Raw genomic sequence first — 16,004 nt, 5'->3', positions numbered from 1 at the left:
GTTTTTGCTTGCGGCAGAAACACCCTGAGCCCTGCCTCTGCTTCTCCTTTAGGAAAGGAGGCTGGAGAGGAGCAGGTTGTGTTGGCAAAACCCTCACAAGGGCCTGACCGTGGTCACAATAGTGGCATGGCTGCAAGCATGGTGCTCTATGGACCTTGATCTGCCCCCCCCCCCCGCCCGAGCCAATGGCCTCGCAACGCCTCATGCGCAGGTTGGCCCTGCCAATTCCTAGGGTGCCCAGTTGGATTATTTCAGTGGGGAAGGGGGAAGTTCCCAATCCCGTTCCACTGCTCTCCGCCTGCTCCCCCCCCCCTCAAAGTGACCCATCTAGCCTCCACTCCATCCCACTTCAAATGAAAATAAATAATAAAAGAGCTCCCATCCAGACTCTGCAGTCTCCATAGCTGCTCTCAGAGCTCCAGTCTCCTTTGGTCATTTTGGGGACTCCCTTGAGAAGAGCAAGTGGACATCTAGGAGTTGCTGTTGGTGGTGGCGGCGGCGGGAGCAGGGCTCAGCTCCTCCTGCTCTTAAGTGTGTTCTGCTCAGTTCTGCAGCCTTATCCCTTGGCACCAGGTGCACATATGCTCTCATAGCCCCCTCAAGCCAAGCCCAGTTCTTTTTCTTCCTCTGCTCTCCCTCCTACCACTGAGCCCTGGAGACAAAGCTTAATGGGGAGAGGGGAGGGCAGACCTCCCCTCAAGAGTCTATGCAAGAATTCGCAGCCAGCTGCTGCTGGGCTGAAACTTGCAAGCTGCAAGCAGTATGAGGAAGGAGAGCAATTGAGAAACACCTTGGGGAAGCAAGGTAGCCCTCTTTCTGCACCTGCAAGCCTTGTTGTGAAGAGCCAAGTCAGATTCCATGGTATCTGCACGACCTGATGCCCCACAGCCTCTCCCTCATGTGTGCTGCGAGGGCCCAAGGCGGCTACATTTGGAAAGTCTGGCTGAGCTTCAGAGCAGTGGAGAAACCAGCAAAGGCAAGTGTAGCTCCCCTCCAAACACCAGAACAATCTCTGCACAACGGATCTTTCATTTTGAAACAACCGTTTCCCAATAAATTAAGAGTGTGTGTGCACCAAGTACAGGAACCCAGGACAGAAAAGCAGAAAGACAAAGTTGCAGAACTTGGGGTCGGGTGGGGAGCCCAACCCAACCCAGCTGTACCCACTGCCTCAGCTCCCCTCCTGCTGCCCAGCCTGTGCCCCCCCCTCCTCCCTGGTCCCTTTAGGCAGTGCTTAGTGTTTCATGAAGAATGAACACCCTAGAACTCTACTTGAATGGGGACAGATAGCTGAACTATAGAGAGCAGGCTAAGGCGTACGTGGGCCACAGTGGCTGCCCTGCCCCTTCTTGATGAGCATCAAGGCTGGGGGGACAGAGAAAGAGGTCCTGCAATCCCAGGACAGGCCAGGAATCCTTATGCCTGGTACCCACCAAGAGTAGCACATGCTCAGCTGCAGCAGAAGGGGAGAGCGTGGACTACTGCGCAGGGACTGAGAGCAGCAGTGGTGGTAGTAGGATGGGCAGGGGAATGACTGTCCTCCAACAGGGTCCCTCCCCAAGCACCCTGAACCTGCTGCCAATGCCCTGGAACCATGTGGAAAGCCAAGTGTGCAACCGTGTCAGGAGTCAAGAGGAAAAGGTGGAAAGGGCGAAGCACAGGGAAGGGAGCTGGCACATGGCAAGATGGCACAAGGGGAAGGGCAGGCCTCTTCCCTCCCCACTTCGTCTCCAGTCACGCTTGGCACCTTTCGTAGTCATCCGCCCCCAGCAGGAAGCCCAGGAGGAAGCCGATGGCACTCGGCAGAACGTTGGGCAGAGGCCGTAGCAGGAGGCTGGCGAAGAGGGTGGCTGCAGGGAAGCGAAAACATTTGCATGAGAGGAGGCGGGAGCAGGAGGAAGGCCAGCTCCCAGCCAGGACAGGCAGTGTGGTGTAGTGGTTAAGAGCGGTAGTCTCCTAATCTGGGGAACCGGGTTCGCGTCTCCGCTCCTCCACATGCAGCTGCTGGGTGACCTTGGGCCAGTCACACTTCTCTGAAGTCTCTCAGCCCCACTCACCTCACAGAGTGTTTGTTGTGGGGGAGGAAGGGAAAGGAGAATGTTAGCCGCTTTGAGACTCCTTAAAGGGAGTGAAAGGCGGGATATCAAATCCAAACTCTTCTTCTTCTTCATGTTGCCACTGACGTTGTTGCTCTCAGAGTATTTCAGCAGCTCCCGCAGGAAAGCCACCACGAAGCGGAACACGTTCTGATGCGACCGCGGCAACTGGCAGATCACCTGCAAGACAGGGAGGGGCGGTTTGGAGTTTCAGTGCAGAGCTTTGCTAGAGGAGGGGCATGGATCACTAGCACGGTGTACTTGTTATGTTTGCAGGTTTAGACCTGGCATAAAAAAAAGAATGTTTAAAATGGTAACCGGACTAGAACTCTGCTGGGAACTTTGGGGAATAATACAACTGTAGAGTCGGAAGGGACCACAAGGGTTAACTAATCGAACCCCCTGCAATGCCTAAGGTGGGGCTTGAACTCAGGACACTGAGATGAAGAGTCTTATGCTCTACCAACTGAGATATCTTGGGGGAAGGGCCATAGCTCTGCAGTAAACCACCTGCTTTTCATGCAGAAAGTCTCAGGCTCCACCCCCAGCATCTCCCAGGAGGGTAGGGAACATCCCTTGTCTGAAATCCTGGAGAGCCACTGCTTGTCAATTTCGACAATACTGAGCTAGATGGCCCAGTATATGGCCGCTTCCTGGGTTGGAAATTCAAGCGAGGTTCACTGAAACAGGTGGGCTATTGTTACAAGTCCTGGTCAGAAAGCAAAAAGGCAACATGTGCGCACCCCACCCCCCTCCACAACCGAGAGGGATGGTTATCGAAGGAGACATCAGCAACCTCTGCAGTTAACAAGGCTTCCCAGACCAGACTAGCCCTCCTGCCAGTGTGCCGGTTTACTGGCTTTCAGGGATGTTTTAGTGGATTTCCTGTTACTTGCGGCAACATTTCGACTAGATGACTTTGGAAATCCCTTCTGATTCTATGCTTCTGTACACACCACAGACCAGCCAGGAAGAGATGGGGCTCTGGGGCCGACCTGGCGACAGAGGTGGCTGTCATGTGAGCACTCAAGGCAGCGCTGATACAGTTCATAGCAAAGGACTGGTTCTGGCACTGCCTCCAGGAAGATGAGCAGAGCTTCGGCCACCGAGTGGTCACTGCCAGCTATTGACAGCCTGGCAAGGGAAGTGTTCTGTCCTGTTACCTGCAGCCTGCCTCCTTCCCAGGCTGGTCCAAAGCAAGAAGCTTGGTCCTTATACATCTGGGCCCACCTTGCAAGTTCCCCCTTTCAAGGTGGACCTTGAACCCGCAGCCCTGAGATTAAGAGTGTCACGCTCTACCAGCTGAGCCATCCCACTGTAATTATCCCACACCTCCCCTCTTGACGAAGCTGCCTGCAAAGCTGATCTGCCGAGGAAATGTCCTTCTGCAGGCATGGTTTCAATCCAAACAACAAATACTGGTGGTCAACTCCAAAAGTGCGGTCAAGAAACCCTGCTTGCCAAAGAACAATTGAACGCGCCCTTGAAGCTCCTTTGCAGCCATGCCTTTACCTGTCTCCACACCTGACACTGTAGCACCCTGCTTGTGGTTAACGCTTAGCTGGAATGAAATATTCAACGCAGCAATAGAGAAATTAAAATAGTAATTTATTTGTCAGACAAATAAATGAGAGGCTCAGTGGTACATGGTTACCAAGCTCTGGCCTGGCCTCCTGCCATTCTGGCCAGCACTTATATTTCCTTAATCCAGCCCCCTTGCTCCTCCTGTGGCTGCCTCTGTCCAATCAGCCTGGTTGAAATTCCTATTGGCTGTTTGCTAGAACCAATCACAAGAGATACACCCATTTCCTCGCCCTTTTATGGAACACAAAGAGCTATATATTGTTACATCTATAAATGACAAATAAGTAGTAATATATCTTACATATGTCTCAACAAGGAATCTTAATTACCAGCTCACCTCTTGCCCTCCTTGCCCTATTGCCTTCTAAAACAGATGGTTAATCTTAAATTTTTATCTTCAACAGATGTCAAGGATCTTGAGTTCACATCAACATTGAAAGATCTCCTTCATTTGATGGTTTCTAAACAAAAAGGCCTGACAACTATATATCAGGAGTGCTCGATGGCGTCTCCTGTCTGGCAGGAGGCTGGGCTCATTTGCCCCTCTGGTCTCCTATTGCAATATGACTCTATGAAATAAGAATCTAGCATTTCTTAAATCCTTTGCATAATTACATTTAAGCCAATATATTTAAGCTAATATATTTCATACATTATCATAGGTAGCCTTTTAAAAGGAATAAGGCCTTTGTAAAGTAAAAAAGGAACTCAGTAAAAAAACAGCTTTAAAAGAAGCCTCTTCAGTTTACACCCCTCCTTTCACAGCCAGCTAGATGCTTCTCCATTGCTCCTGGCCTTAGGAAAATACGGCTCAAGTTTTAATGGGAGGCCCATGGTGTTATTTTACCCATTTATCCACCCTTAATTTAGTACTTTGCAACATGCAAGGTCAGGTCTGTAACTCCCTTTTTTTATGACTTTGAGAATTGTTTTTCTGCTATAAATCAGGGGGCCCCTTTCCTAGGAGGAAAAACATTGCCAAGGCCTTTTAGGCAGCTGGTCTTTTGCCTGGCATGAAACATTTGAAAATCTTTAAGCTTATTTTAAAATGCAAGCCCTGATTAAACATATAGAAGCTTTGATAAAAATGCAGGCTTATGATTAGATGCCTCATTCCCCCCTTTCAAGCTCAAGGACCTTCATCCCAAGTGTCCTTGATAGCTTGACCTTCATCATATTCCTGAGGTAAAGCTCTGTATAGGGCCATGATATGAGGTAAAGTTTCATTTGAAACCATCTTGCTAATTGTACTTCTAAAACACGAAATGATACATGGCATCATACATAAAACCATTACTACTACTGTCAAGAAAAACAAGCAAGACAATAGTATCCCTTTGAGTCCTGCGACATTAGGTAACCAATTGGTGAGCCATCCCATATCCCATCCTTCCCATGTTTGTACTGGGACATGTGCTATATTCTCCATCTTTGTGGCCAACACACAGATTGCCTCACCATTATCAGAAATGTTAAAGCAACAGGCATTCCCTGTCAAGTTCAAGACTCCACATAGGCCTCCCTGCCTGGCAAGTACATAATCCATTCCCATTTTCAGCTGCAAAATGGCGGCTCTACTTTCATCCAACTGTTGTGCAATAAGTCTCAAACTCTGGGCCGTTGCATTGGTTACAAGTTCCACTACTGCTTGCAATCGAATTATTCTGTTTAGATTATAAATAGGATCCCGTGCCCCTTGTATGAGCTCACCAGGATTCCAGGAGGCAGGATCATAATAGGCTATAATGCGCTCTGGTGGCCAATCATCAGTATCGCTCCAACTTTGGGTACTTCCTCCTGCTATATGAGAAATATCAGTGTTTCTTCGTGTACGCTTGGCCGAACTAGTGGGCATAATCCACATTGGTGGTAATACCCATCCCAAGAAACAAGTCCCACTCCATTTGGAAGGGAGTTTCTTGTATGCCCATTCTCCACATATCCACCACAACCATCGGGTCTGAGGTTTTTGGTACGTGGAGTGCAAAAGGCGAAATATCAAAAGGGGTAGAGAGTTCACAGTGCAGTATGTTAGATTGCCTTTTTCTGTCACAGTTATGTTCCATACCACTTTCCATGCATGAATAAAAGGAGGTGCACAGGGCAAGGTATTCCGAGTTCGATAGGTAGTACCGTTTGCCCAGGTTTGACTATTCTTAATATAATCCCAAGTATAGTGGCAATGGGAGGAGCCTATCATGGTAGGATCAGCTGCATCTGATGATTTATGCACACAGATTTCCCCTTGCACAGGTATAACTCGTATTGGTTTAGTTGAGTTCCATCCGGGGAAATTCTGTACTTCTGTTTGGTGTGGCATTTCGCTTACCATACCAATGGCACTTAATGGTATTGGTAATAAGGGCATACCTCCCTCTGAATCACCTGGCCCAAGAGAGCTAACAAGGCAATTAGTCCTATTTGCAACATTGGCTACCATCTCAGCTAAGCCTACCCACATATTGTGGTCATGGCGGAATCCATATTTAGCAAATTTGGTCAGATTCAAGGACCCTTCCCCTTCCCAAGGGATCAGGATTAATAATAAAATCATGTTGATGTCTAGCATATGCATTCCTTCCACAAAAGATTACCTTATTGTGATAGCAAATAAATATTAGTCCCAATATGATTCCCCCAGTGACAGAAATGGGGAACCACCAAGACCAAAACATATATCCCGAGGATCCCCAATGAGTAATATCCCTTATAATTGTTCCACAAGGGGGCAGTCAATCAATTGTATAAGAGAATCTTCCCGTTCACAGTCGCTGGTTCAGACGCTCCTCAAGCTTCAGGCGTGCGCAGGTCAGCCAGCTTCCAGGTTGTGGCTGCAGCAGGCCGGTCGTCTAAATGTTGCCCGTGACCTAGCCTGTTCCCGGTAGGGCTAGATACAGGGGTTTTTGGAGAGAGTCAGTTTTAAAGGATTAGAGGGGTCACCTTTGCACGTCCAACTGCCTTCAGACTTCTTCAAACGAGAGTGATGAATCCAGGGGGTCACCTCAGCTACCTTCACCGCTGTTGGAGTAGAGAGCAAGACGGTGTAAGGTCCACGCCACTTAGGTGCAAGTGGATCGCGTTTCCACTCTTTCACCCATACGCTATCGCCAGCCTGGAACTGATGAATCGGCTCGGCAATGCTGCACGGCGTGCGCTCGAGGGCCCACCTGTTAAGAGAAACAAAAACACGGGAGAGAGATTGCACTTGTTCCTGTGTCACATGGTCTCCTATTTGTTTAAGGTCAGCTGGAATATCCTGAACAAAGGAGGGCGGCCTCCCATACAGGAGCTCAAAAGGTGACAACTTAAGTCTTTTTGTGGGTGCACACCGAACACGAAACAGTGTTATGGGTAACACATCTACCCATCCCAATCCCGTTTCCTGGGTTAATTTTGCCAATTGGGTTTTCAGAGTCCGATTCATTCTTTCAGTTTTCCCTGAACTCTGAGGCCTATATGCTGCATGCAGTCTCCATTTCACTTGTAGAACTCGACATACTTCTTGTACTACTTGATCAATGAACGCTGGCCCATTATCACTTCCAATGCATCTAGGTAATCCAAACCTCGGGATCAATTCAGTGAGGAGTCTCTTAGTTACCTCTCGTGCCTTTTCAGTTCGGGTGGGAAAAGCTTCAACCCATCCGGTAAGAGTATCTACAAACACAAGGAGATACTTGAATCCCTTAGAAGGGACCAGCTCTGTGAAGTCCACAATTAGGCTTTCCATGGGGACATATCCCACATGCTGAATTCCAGGAGGTTGTACCGGTCCCTGCCTGGGATTGTTTTTAGCACAAAGAACACATTTCTGTGAAATACAAGTTGCTAATTGTGATAGATTAATAATATACAACTTCCGACTGAGACTCTCTCTGGTTGCAGTACCGCCAAGGTGAGTAGATTCATGATAATTTCTTACAATTGTGCCTGCTAGATGATGAGGTACATAAATCCTATTGTCCGGCAGGATCATCCAACCGTCCTTCACAACCGCTCTTTCCTGTTCAGCCCACTTCCTCTCTTCTGGGGTATAGTGAGGTTTAACTTCTTCTGGAACTACCTCTGGTATGAGGGCTGCTATAAATCCTCCCACAGGCTTTTGGGCTGCCTCTCGGGCTGCTTTGTCAGCAGCATGATTTCCTCTGGTTATTGGATCCCTTCCTCGTCCATGACCTTTGCAGTGCATTACAGCAATCTGTTCTGGAGCCCATACTGCTTCCAACAGGATTTCTACTTCAGGTCCATATTTCAAGGCCTTCCCGTGGGCTCCGATTAGACCTCTTTCTTTCCATAGAGCTCCATGTGCATGCAGGATTAAGAAGGCATATTTAGAATCAGTATAGATGTTTGCCTTACATCCGGCTGCCAATTGCAGAGCTCTAGTTAAACCTATAAGTTCAGCTTTTTGTGCTGAGGTGCCAGCAGGCAAAGCTTCAGCTTCCACAACTTCCTCATTGGTGACCACAGCATATCCTGCTCGTCTAGCACCTTCATGCAGGTAACTGCTACCATCAGTATAATATACAACATCTGGATTTTTCAATGGTTCATCTTTCAGATCAGGTCTACTGGAATAAACTTCATCCATTATTTGGAGACAATCATGTGATTCTTCATCATCTACCTCTGGTAGGGGCAGCAAAGTCGCTGGATTGAGCATATTCACTACCCGTAGATGAATCCTGGGATTTTCACACAATAGGCCTTGGTATCTAGCCATCCTTGGGTTCGTTAGCCAATAACTACCCTTATATTCCATGAGTGTCAGAACAGCATGAGGTACATTCACATACATCGTCTGGCCGAAAGTAAATTTATCAGCTTCTTTGACAAGGCTTGCAGTGGCCGCTACTGCCCTTAGGCATGGAGGCCATCCTTTTGCTACTGAGTCCAATTGTTTAGACAAATAAGCTACTGGACGGTTCCAACTTCCTAATCTCTGGGTCAGGACTGCCGCTGCAATCCCATTCTGTTCATGTACATACAGCTGAAAGGGTTTTTCCGAATTAGGCAATCCAAGGGCTGGGGCCTCCATAAGTCGTTGTTTGATAACTAAAAAGGCTTGTTTCTGCTCAGGTCCCCATACAAATGGGTCCTTTTCTGCACCTCGAGTGCTTTCATGTAAGGGCTTGGCCAGACTGCTGAAATCAGGTATCCATAGTCTACAAAACCCTGCTGTTCCCAGGAATCCTCTAAGTTGTTTTCTTGTGGTAGGTTCCTTGATAAGGCAAATAGCTTCTTTCCTCTCTGGTCTCAATGCTCGTTGTTGGTGTGAGATGTCAAAGCCCAAATATTTGACCTTTTCTAAACATAACTGTGCCTTTTTCTGGGAAACTCGGTAGCCAGCTTCCCAGAGCAAGTGGAGCAGTTCCTCTGTCCCTTCTTTACAGGTATCAAAATCCTTTGCCGCTAGTATAAGATCATCCACATATTGCAGAACCACCTTTTCTCCCGGTATTGAGGGGTAACTTGTTAGATCCTTCGCCAAGGCAGTGCCAAATAAAGTTGGGGAATTTTTAAATCCCTGGGGCAATCTTGTCCAGGTTAGCTGGCCTTTTGTTCCTGTCAAAGGGTCTTCCCACTGGAAGGCAAATATAGGTTGGCTCTGTGGTGCCAGCCGGCAACAGAAGAATGCATCTTTCAAGTCCAATACAGTAAAAAATGTTGCTTCTGGTGGGATCAAACTCAGCAAGGTATATGGGTTTGGTACATTTGGGTGCAAGGTCTCGATAGCCTGGTTTACGAGCCTCAAGTCCTGTACTGGCCTGTATTCATCTGTCCCAGGTTTTCGAACAGGCAAAAGGGGTGTGTTCCATTCTGATTGGCAGGGCTTAAGCAGACCATATTTTAATAGGCGGTCCAAATGTTTCTGGATGCCCTCTGCTGCTCGCCGGGGTAAGGGATATTGCTTTACAGATACAGGGGTAGCCATAGGTTTTAGGGTTACTACAATTGGAGCTATATTCTTAGCCATTCCTGGTGGGCTATTTTCGGCCCATACTCCTGGTGGCACCTGTAGAGTTCGGAGGAGCTTGTTTAATTCTGTATCCAATGTGGGTTGGACCTGCAAGGCTGACATTAGGCGCCATGATTGTTCCTTAGGTACTGAGAGGGTAATTATTCCTGCTGCTTTTGATGGCAGTTTCATTTCTGGACCTCGAGGAGTGAAGGTGATTTGGGCCTGCAATTTGGACAGCATATCTCTGCCTAAGAGAGGTATTGGACACTCAGGTATATACAAAAACTGATGGGTTAAACGATGTCCCCCAATCTGGCATTCCAAAGGTTGGAGGAAAGACCTCTTGGCTGACTGTCCAGTGGCACTTTTAATGACTACACTTTTGGATGCCTTTTTCTGCAATAGTTCTGGGAGTACTGAGTATTCAGCCCCAGTATCAATCATAAAGTCTATTAAATGGCTCCCTAATTGAATCGTGACCGTGGGCTCCTGGAAGCCTAACTTTATGGAGTCCGGTCGTTCCTAGTCTTGAGTAAAATCCTCTTCTGCCAGTCCAATGAAATTGTCTCTACTCCGTCCCTGTCCAGGTCTCTGATATCTTCCACCTCGGATCATTCCCCGTCCCCGTCCCTGGTTTCTTGGGCCGGAGTCTGGGCCTAGGCCTGGGCCTGGGCGTACTTCTTCCAACCTCAAGGGTTCAGGACACTCCCGCTTCCAGTGACCCTCCTTCTTGCAATTTGCACATTGATTCCTTCCCAGTGCTGGATTCCTTCCTCGCCCTCTCCCTCCATTTAAGGGGCGGTAGTCTTGCTTCACTGCTGTGGCTAGCATCACCATCTTTTCCTTCTGCCACTACTTCTTCTCTTGTTTCTCAGCCTCATCCCTATTCCGATAAACTCGGCGTGCAATGGCCATAATTTGGCTCATCAGCATCCCTTCCCATCCTTCTGATTTCTGAATTTCCTTACGAATGTCAGAAGCGCACTGGGCCACAAATGTAGCAGTAATCATTCTGCTGTTTTCAGGGGCTTCAGGGTCAAAAGGAGTCCATATACGATAGGCTTCCTGCAGCCTCTCTAAAAAGTCTCCCGGACTCTCATTTGGTTTTTGTTCTACTTCTGAGACTTTAGACATATTAGTGGGCTTCTGGCATGCCCTGCGGATACCTTGCACAAGTGTCTGGCGGTAGGTGGTAAGTCTGGCCAGGTGAATTGCATTGTTTGGATCCCAATTAGGATCTTCCAAGGGAAAGTTGTCCTGAAGATGACGATCAATATTAAAAATATTTCCCACTCTGGCCTGCTCACGCAAATATATCTGTGCCTTTTCAATTATGTCTCTCCTTTCCTCAGTAGTGAAAAGAGTATTTAGGAGCTGGCGACAATCTGTCCAAGTAGGACTATGAGTATTTACTATTGAAGTCACCAAGTCCATCATAGCCTGAGGTTTTTCTGCGAAAGATGGGGTGTGTGTTTTCCAATTCATCAGATCCGTAGTCGTGAATGGAATATATTGCAGGGTCGAAGTTCGAGGTGGCCGTGGTCCGGGTTGCCCATTAACCAGCACAGGCTCCTCAAGTGCATCAAATACTCTTCTAAGAGGGGCTACTACGTGACCTTTCTCTTCACTTTGCTCTAGGGGCCTCAAATCATAGGGGATGGTATCTGTTCTAAGGCGTTCTTTTAGCAGCTTTATACGCCTGGCTGTATTGCTTGCTGACCGATCAAGGTCTCCCTGTAACTTCTGTAATATTTCTCTGGGACTTGGATGCACAGGGGTTTGGGGTGGGCAATCAGTTGTTCCACTAAAGGAGACTGTAGATGGAGGTCTATTAGGAGTCACAGGTGGAATAACCACTTCTGCTTGGGCTTTATTATAGGAATCCAATGCCTCCTGAAGATATTTATCATAATCTATCAAGGAATCAAGTTCTGTGACTCCACCCCCATTATTCATTCCACTTTCTTGCCTTGGGGTTACAACTGGTGGAGTGTTTGGATTAGGCTCCCCTCGACGTGGCGCATAGGGTGGAGGTGAAAGCACCTCTTCCTCTGGCCCCTCAAAAATGGGTTTGAGTTTATTTGGCAAGATTCCTTTCCTAGCTTCGGCTTTTACAGCCAATAATTTGCATCGTTTGACTTTGCATTTCCTTATCCATGGAGGATTTTTATTTAATGTGCTCAGCCAGGAATCTATATATGAAAATTGTTCTGGGCACCCTCCAGTTTCTTTGGCGATATCAGTCCAAAGTTTGCTTACTAAATTTATATCAAAGGTTCCCTGAGATGGCCATCCAGTATTTTGTTTTGGCCATTCTAGTTCACATAACGTTCTCAAGCGTTCTGGCGTCATTTTGACTCCATATGCCCCTGAGAAGGCTTTCTTAAAATTATTTAACATACAATCAAGAGGTGTATTTCCCCCCTTTGAACCCCCAACTCCCATTGTATGGCCCTGTGAAGTATCCACTCAGTCACTCACAGACGCGCTTTGTGGGTTTCCTTGCCTAGTGAAGTCGCCTTACTAGGAACCGAAGTACTGCCCACTCCACACTCAGGTCAGCTACAGATTGCTCTGTACTTTCTCACACATACAATGCGCTGGATACTTCACCACACTCTACCTCCCAATTTTTCCCTTTTCCTCCACCAGACCAACATCTGATGTACCCAACCACCTAGCGTACTCAGTTCCCCTTTACTGAGACGCAGAAGTTTGATCAAGACTTCTCTTCCTCCCAATTAATTGGAGGGCCAAAAATCCCTTTGTGCACTTACCCTTGGTTGGTTCCCTGTTTACCCCCGGTCCGTCGCCGCCAGTGAGCAGGGTATGAGACAGACGAGACTTCTGCGTTCCCCCTGGAAAAATTTACCAGTGCGCGCTCGGGTAAGCAGTTTAGAGATCCTCTCTCTTGTACCCTGCCCAGTAGGGCGAAGGGGCTGCGTTCCAGCAGACCACTTATCCGAGTCACAGGGGCACCATAAAATGTAGCACCCTGCTTGTGGTTAACGCTTAGCTGGAATGAAATATTCAACGCAGCAATAGAGAAATTAAAATAGTAATTTATTTGTCAGACAAATAAATGAGAGGCTCAGTGGTACATGGTTACCAAGCTCTGGCCTGGCCTCCTGCCATTCTGGCCAGCACTTATATTTCCTTAATCCAGCCCCCTTGCTCCTCCTGTGGCTGCCTCTGTCCAATCAGCCTGGTTGAAATTCCTATTGGCTGTTTGCTAGAACCAATCACAAGAGATACACCCATTTCCTCGCCCTTTTATGGAACACAAAGAGCTATATATTGTTACATCTATAAATGACAAATAAGTAGTAATATATCTTACATATGTCTCAACAAGGAATCTTAATTACCAGCTCACCTCTTGCCCTCCTTGCCCTATTGCCTTCTAAAACAGATGGTTAATCTTAAATTTTTATCTTCAACAGATGTCAAGGATCTTGAGTTCACATCAACATTGAAAGATCTCCTTCATTTGATGGTTTCTAAACAAAAAGGCCTGACAACTATATATCAGGAGTGCTCGATGGCGTCTCCTGTCTGGCAGGAGGCTGGGCTCATTTGCCCCTCTGGTCTCCTATTGCAATATGACTCTATGAAATAAGAATCTAGCATTTCTTAAATCCTTTGCATAATTACATTTAAGCCAATATATTTAAGCTAATATATTTCATACATTATCATAGGTAGCCTTTTAAAAGGAATAAGGCCTTTGTAAAGTAAAAAAGGAACTCAGTAAAAAAACAGCTTTAAAAGAAGCCTCTTCAGTTTACACCCCTCCTTTCACAGCCAGCTAGATGCTTCTCCATTGCTCCTGGCCTTAGGAAAATACGGCTCAAGTTTTAATGGGAGGCCCATGGTGTTATTTTACCCATTTATCCACCCTTAATTTAGTACTTTGCAACATGCAAGGTCAGGTCTGTAACTCCCTTTTTTATGACTTTGAGAATTGTTTTCTGCTATAAATCAGGGGGCCCCTTTCCTAGGAGGAAAAACATTGCCAAGGCCTTTTAGGCAGCTGGTCTTTTGCCTGGCATGAAACATTTGAAAATCTTTAAGCTTATTTTAAAATGCAAGCCCTGATTAAACATATAGAAGCTTTGATAAAAATGCAGGCTTATGATTAGATGCCTCAACACCACGTATGATGCTAGAAGTGGGGCTTGCGGGCCTGTCAAGGTTCCCCACCTCTGCTCTATCTAGCCAGGCTGATGTTTTCAAATGGGGGTTAAAGCTGTGAAGATGTTTGGATGCATGACTGGACTTGACTGTGGGCATTTCATTGTGCTGTGTCCCAGAGCCTTAAGGGTGGGGTGGCCTAGGAACCTAAGCCACCAGGTATATAAAAGTGAGGTCCACTCCAGCCAAGGGCAAAAGAAAACCACCAAGCAGCCCTGCTCCCCAACAATGCCCCCCAAAGAGGATACGGATCGTCTCGGGAATGCTGGTGTCCAGGCACTCAGTTATCTCCTGCAGCTCGTCCTGCGTCCCCGGCGTCTGGAAGAGGTCCTCCTGAAGCAGAGTATCACCCATGCGTTAGGAAGGGATGAGGTACATCCTGGATAGCATGAAGAACAATCCAGCCTTGGGGTGCATAATGTGAGGTCGAGGAATGGCACAATGGAGAGAAGCCCATCACCAAGAGAGCTGGCACAAGGGCTGAGAATTGTATCCCGCCTGCTTTCCACAGTAGCATTCCTACTACTCTTCTCCTGATTTGGGGCAATGGGAGAGTGAAATCATTCCCCGCTTCTTCTAGTGGCGAGTCTCAGAGAGCCGCTTTGCTAGGGAGAGACAGACAATGGTTGGGAACACTTGGGTTCTTCTGAGCCGCTCTAAGGAAGACCGTATGCTGGATGTCCCACCCGCTGCCGCTCCACCAAGGTGCCACTATTCTCTTTTTTTAAAAAAAATTAAAAAATAAATAAATTATTAAGAGTTTAAAGATTACAAAAAGAAAGAAAAAGAATTAAACATGACAATATAATAAAATACAAAAAACAAAGACAAAAACACTACATGAAACATTGAATTAACAAAACAAAACAAAAACAATTAAAAACACTTCCAATATTTTCAATCTGAACTTTCATTCACTTGTTTCATTGACTTCCTCACGCCTCCCTTTTTGTATTCCACTTCAATTAACTGTTTCAGCAATTCCTTTCCATTTTCCTCTGTTAATAGACTCCATATTCTAACCTTTTTTCCCCCTTTAATACATTAACAATCTAACTGCACCTAGTTCCTTATAACATTTCTGCCAAAGCCATATAACTTCACTCCACCATTTTTCTATAGCTCATTAGTTTTACAATATTTCTGTAAATAATCGTTAATTTTTTTCCAATCTTCTTCCACCAACTCTTCTCCCTGGTGTCGGATTCTGCCAGTCATTTCTGCCTATTCCATATAGTCCATCAACTTCATCTGCCATTCTTCCCGGGTGGGTAAATCTTGTGTCTTCCTCCACCAAGGTGCCACTATTCTCACAGCAGGAGTTTGTAAGAGCGAATCGGTAGCTAAGATATAAATCCATTGTGGCGTTTGGAACCTGCACACCCCAAAACTGGTACTGGATTCCAGCCCACACCCATCCTTTCAATGGTACCGTCCCCCTCAGCTCACCTGGTGGCAGGCATTCTTGAAGAGGTGGTCCACCAAAAGCCAGATCTCCTTGGCCGCTCAGTGGAGTCATCACCATCCTGGGGTACGATATCCAGAAACTGCTTCTCCTGGAGGTCCAATGACAAGCGGGACTGGCCTGAGAGCCTGACAGAATGTGTGCCTGTGTGCATTCTTTCCTTGCTCCAGCTGGGTGGACAAGTCTTGCCCTCTGAGGCCACAACTAGGGCTGGGCGATAGCTGGCTTTCAACACGGTGATATATCACTAGCTAAACACTGCAATACACCAATATATCATGATGTCTGAAATAAGATGGAGCTATGTAGAGGCATTGGCTGGCTTCACGGTTTCCCCCGCATTGTGATTTCTGCTGCCCCCTGCAGGAGGGCAGGGGAAAGCTGAACCGGCAGAGTCCACAGGGGCTGCAGGAATCTCGAGAAGCATTGTCTGGCTTCACAGTTTCCCCCCCATCTGGTGTTTTTTGCATAGTACACACACACATCATGATTCGCAATAAATTGCCAGGTCAGAAATTATGAAACCAGTCTCACTATCTAGACTTGAAGCTGATTTGAAAATATATCTATATTGACGTATCGCCCGGCCCTAGCCACAGCAAGCATCTCAAGTGGGAAAACAAAAAACAAATTGCTCGCACCCCAAATCCAAGCTCCCCCTCCCCCTATTAATATGCAGCTAGTAATCCTCCCACTCCGGATC

At 47.0% G+C, this 16,004-nt stretch overlaps 1 long non-coding RNA gene across 1 annotated transcript; it reads right to left on the bottom strand.

Annotated features, from left to right (window-relative positions):
- Nucleotides 1–2,190: 2,190 nt before the first annotated feature.
- On the bottom strand, nt 2,191–15,338 carry LOC309333274. Its single transcript, XR_014152437.1, has 4 exons — nt 15,286–15,338; nt 14,085–14,169; nt 3,092–3,219; nt 2,191–2,276 (listed from the first exon to the last, which is right to left on the bottom strand). It is a non-coding gene; the product is annotated as an uncharacterized lncRNA (long non-coding RNA).
- Nucleotides 15,339–16,004: the final 666 nt, after the last annotated feature.

Source organism: Podarcis erhardii (genome assembly GCF_964252035.2).
Source record: "Podarcis erhardii genome assembly, chromosome: W".
In the NCBI taxonomy this organism is placed as follows: Eukaryota; Metazoa; Chordata; class Lepidosauria; order Squamata; family Lacertidae; genus Podarcis; species Podarcis erhardii.
This window is presented reverse-complemented; position numbering and strand designations above follow the sequence as displayed.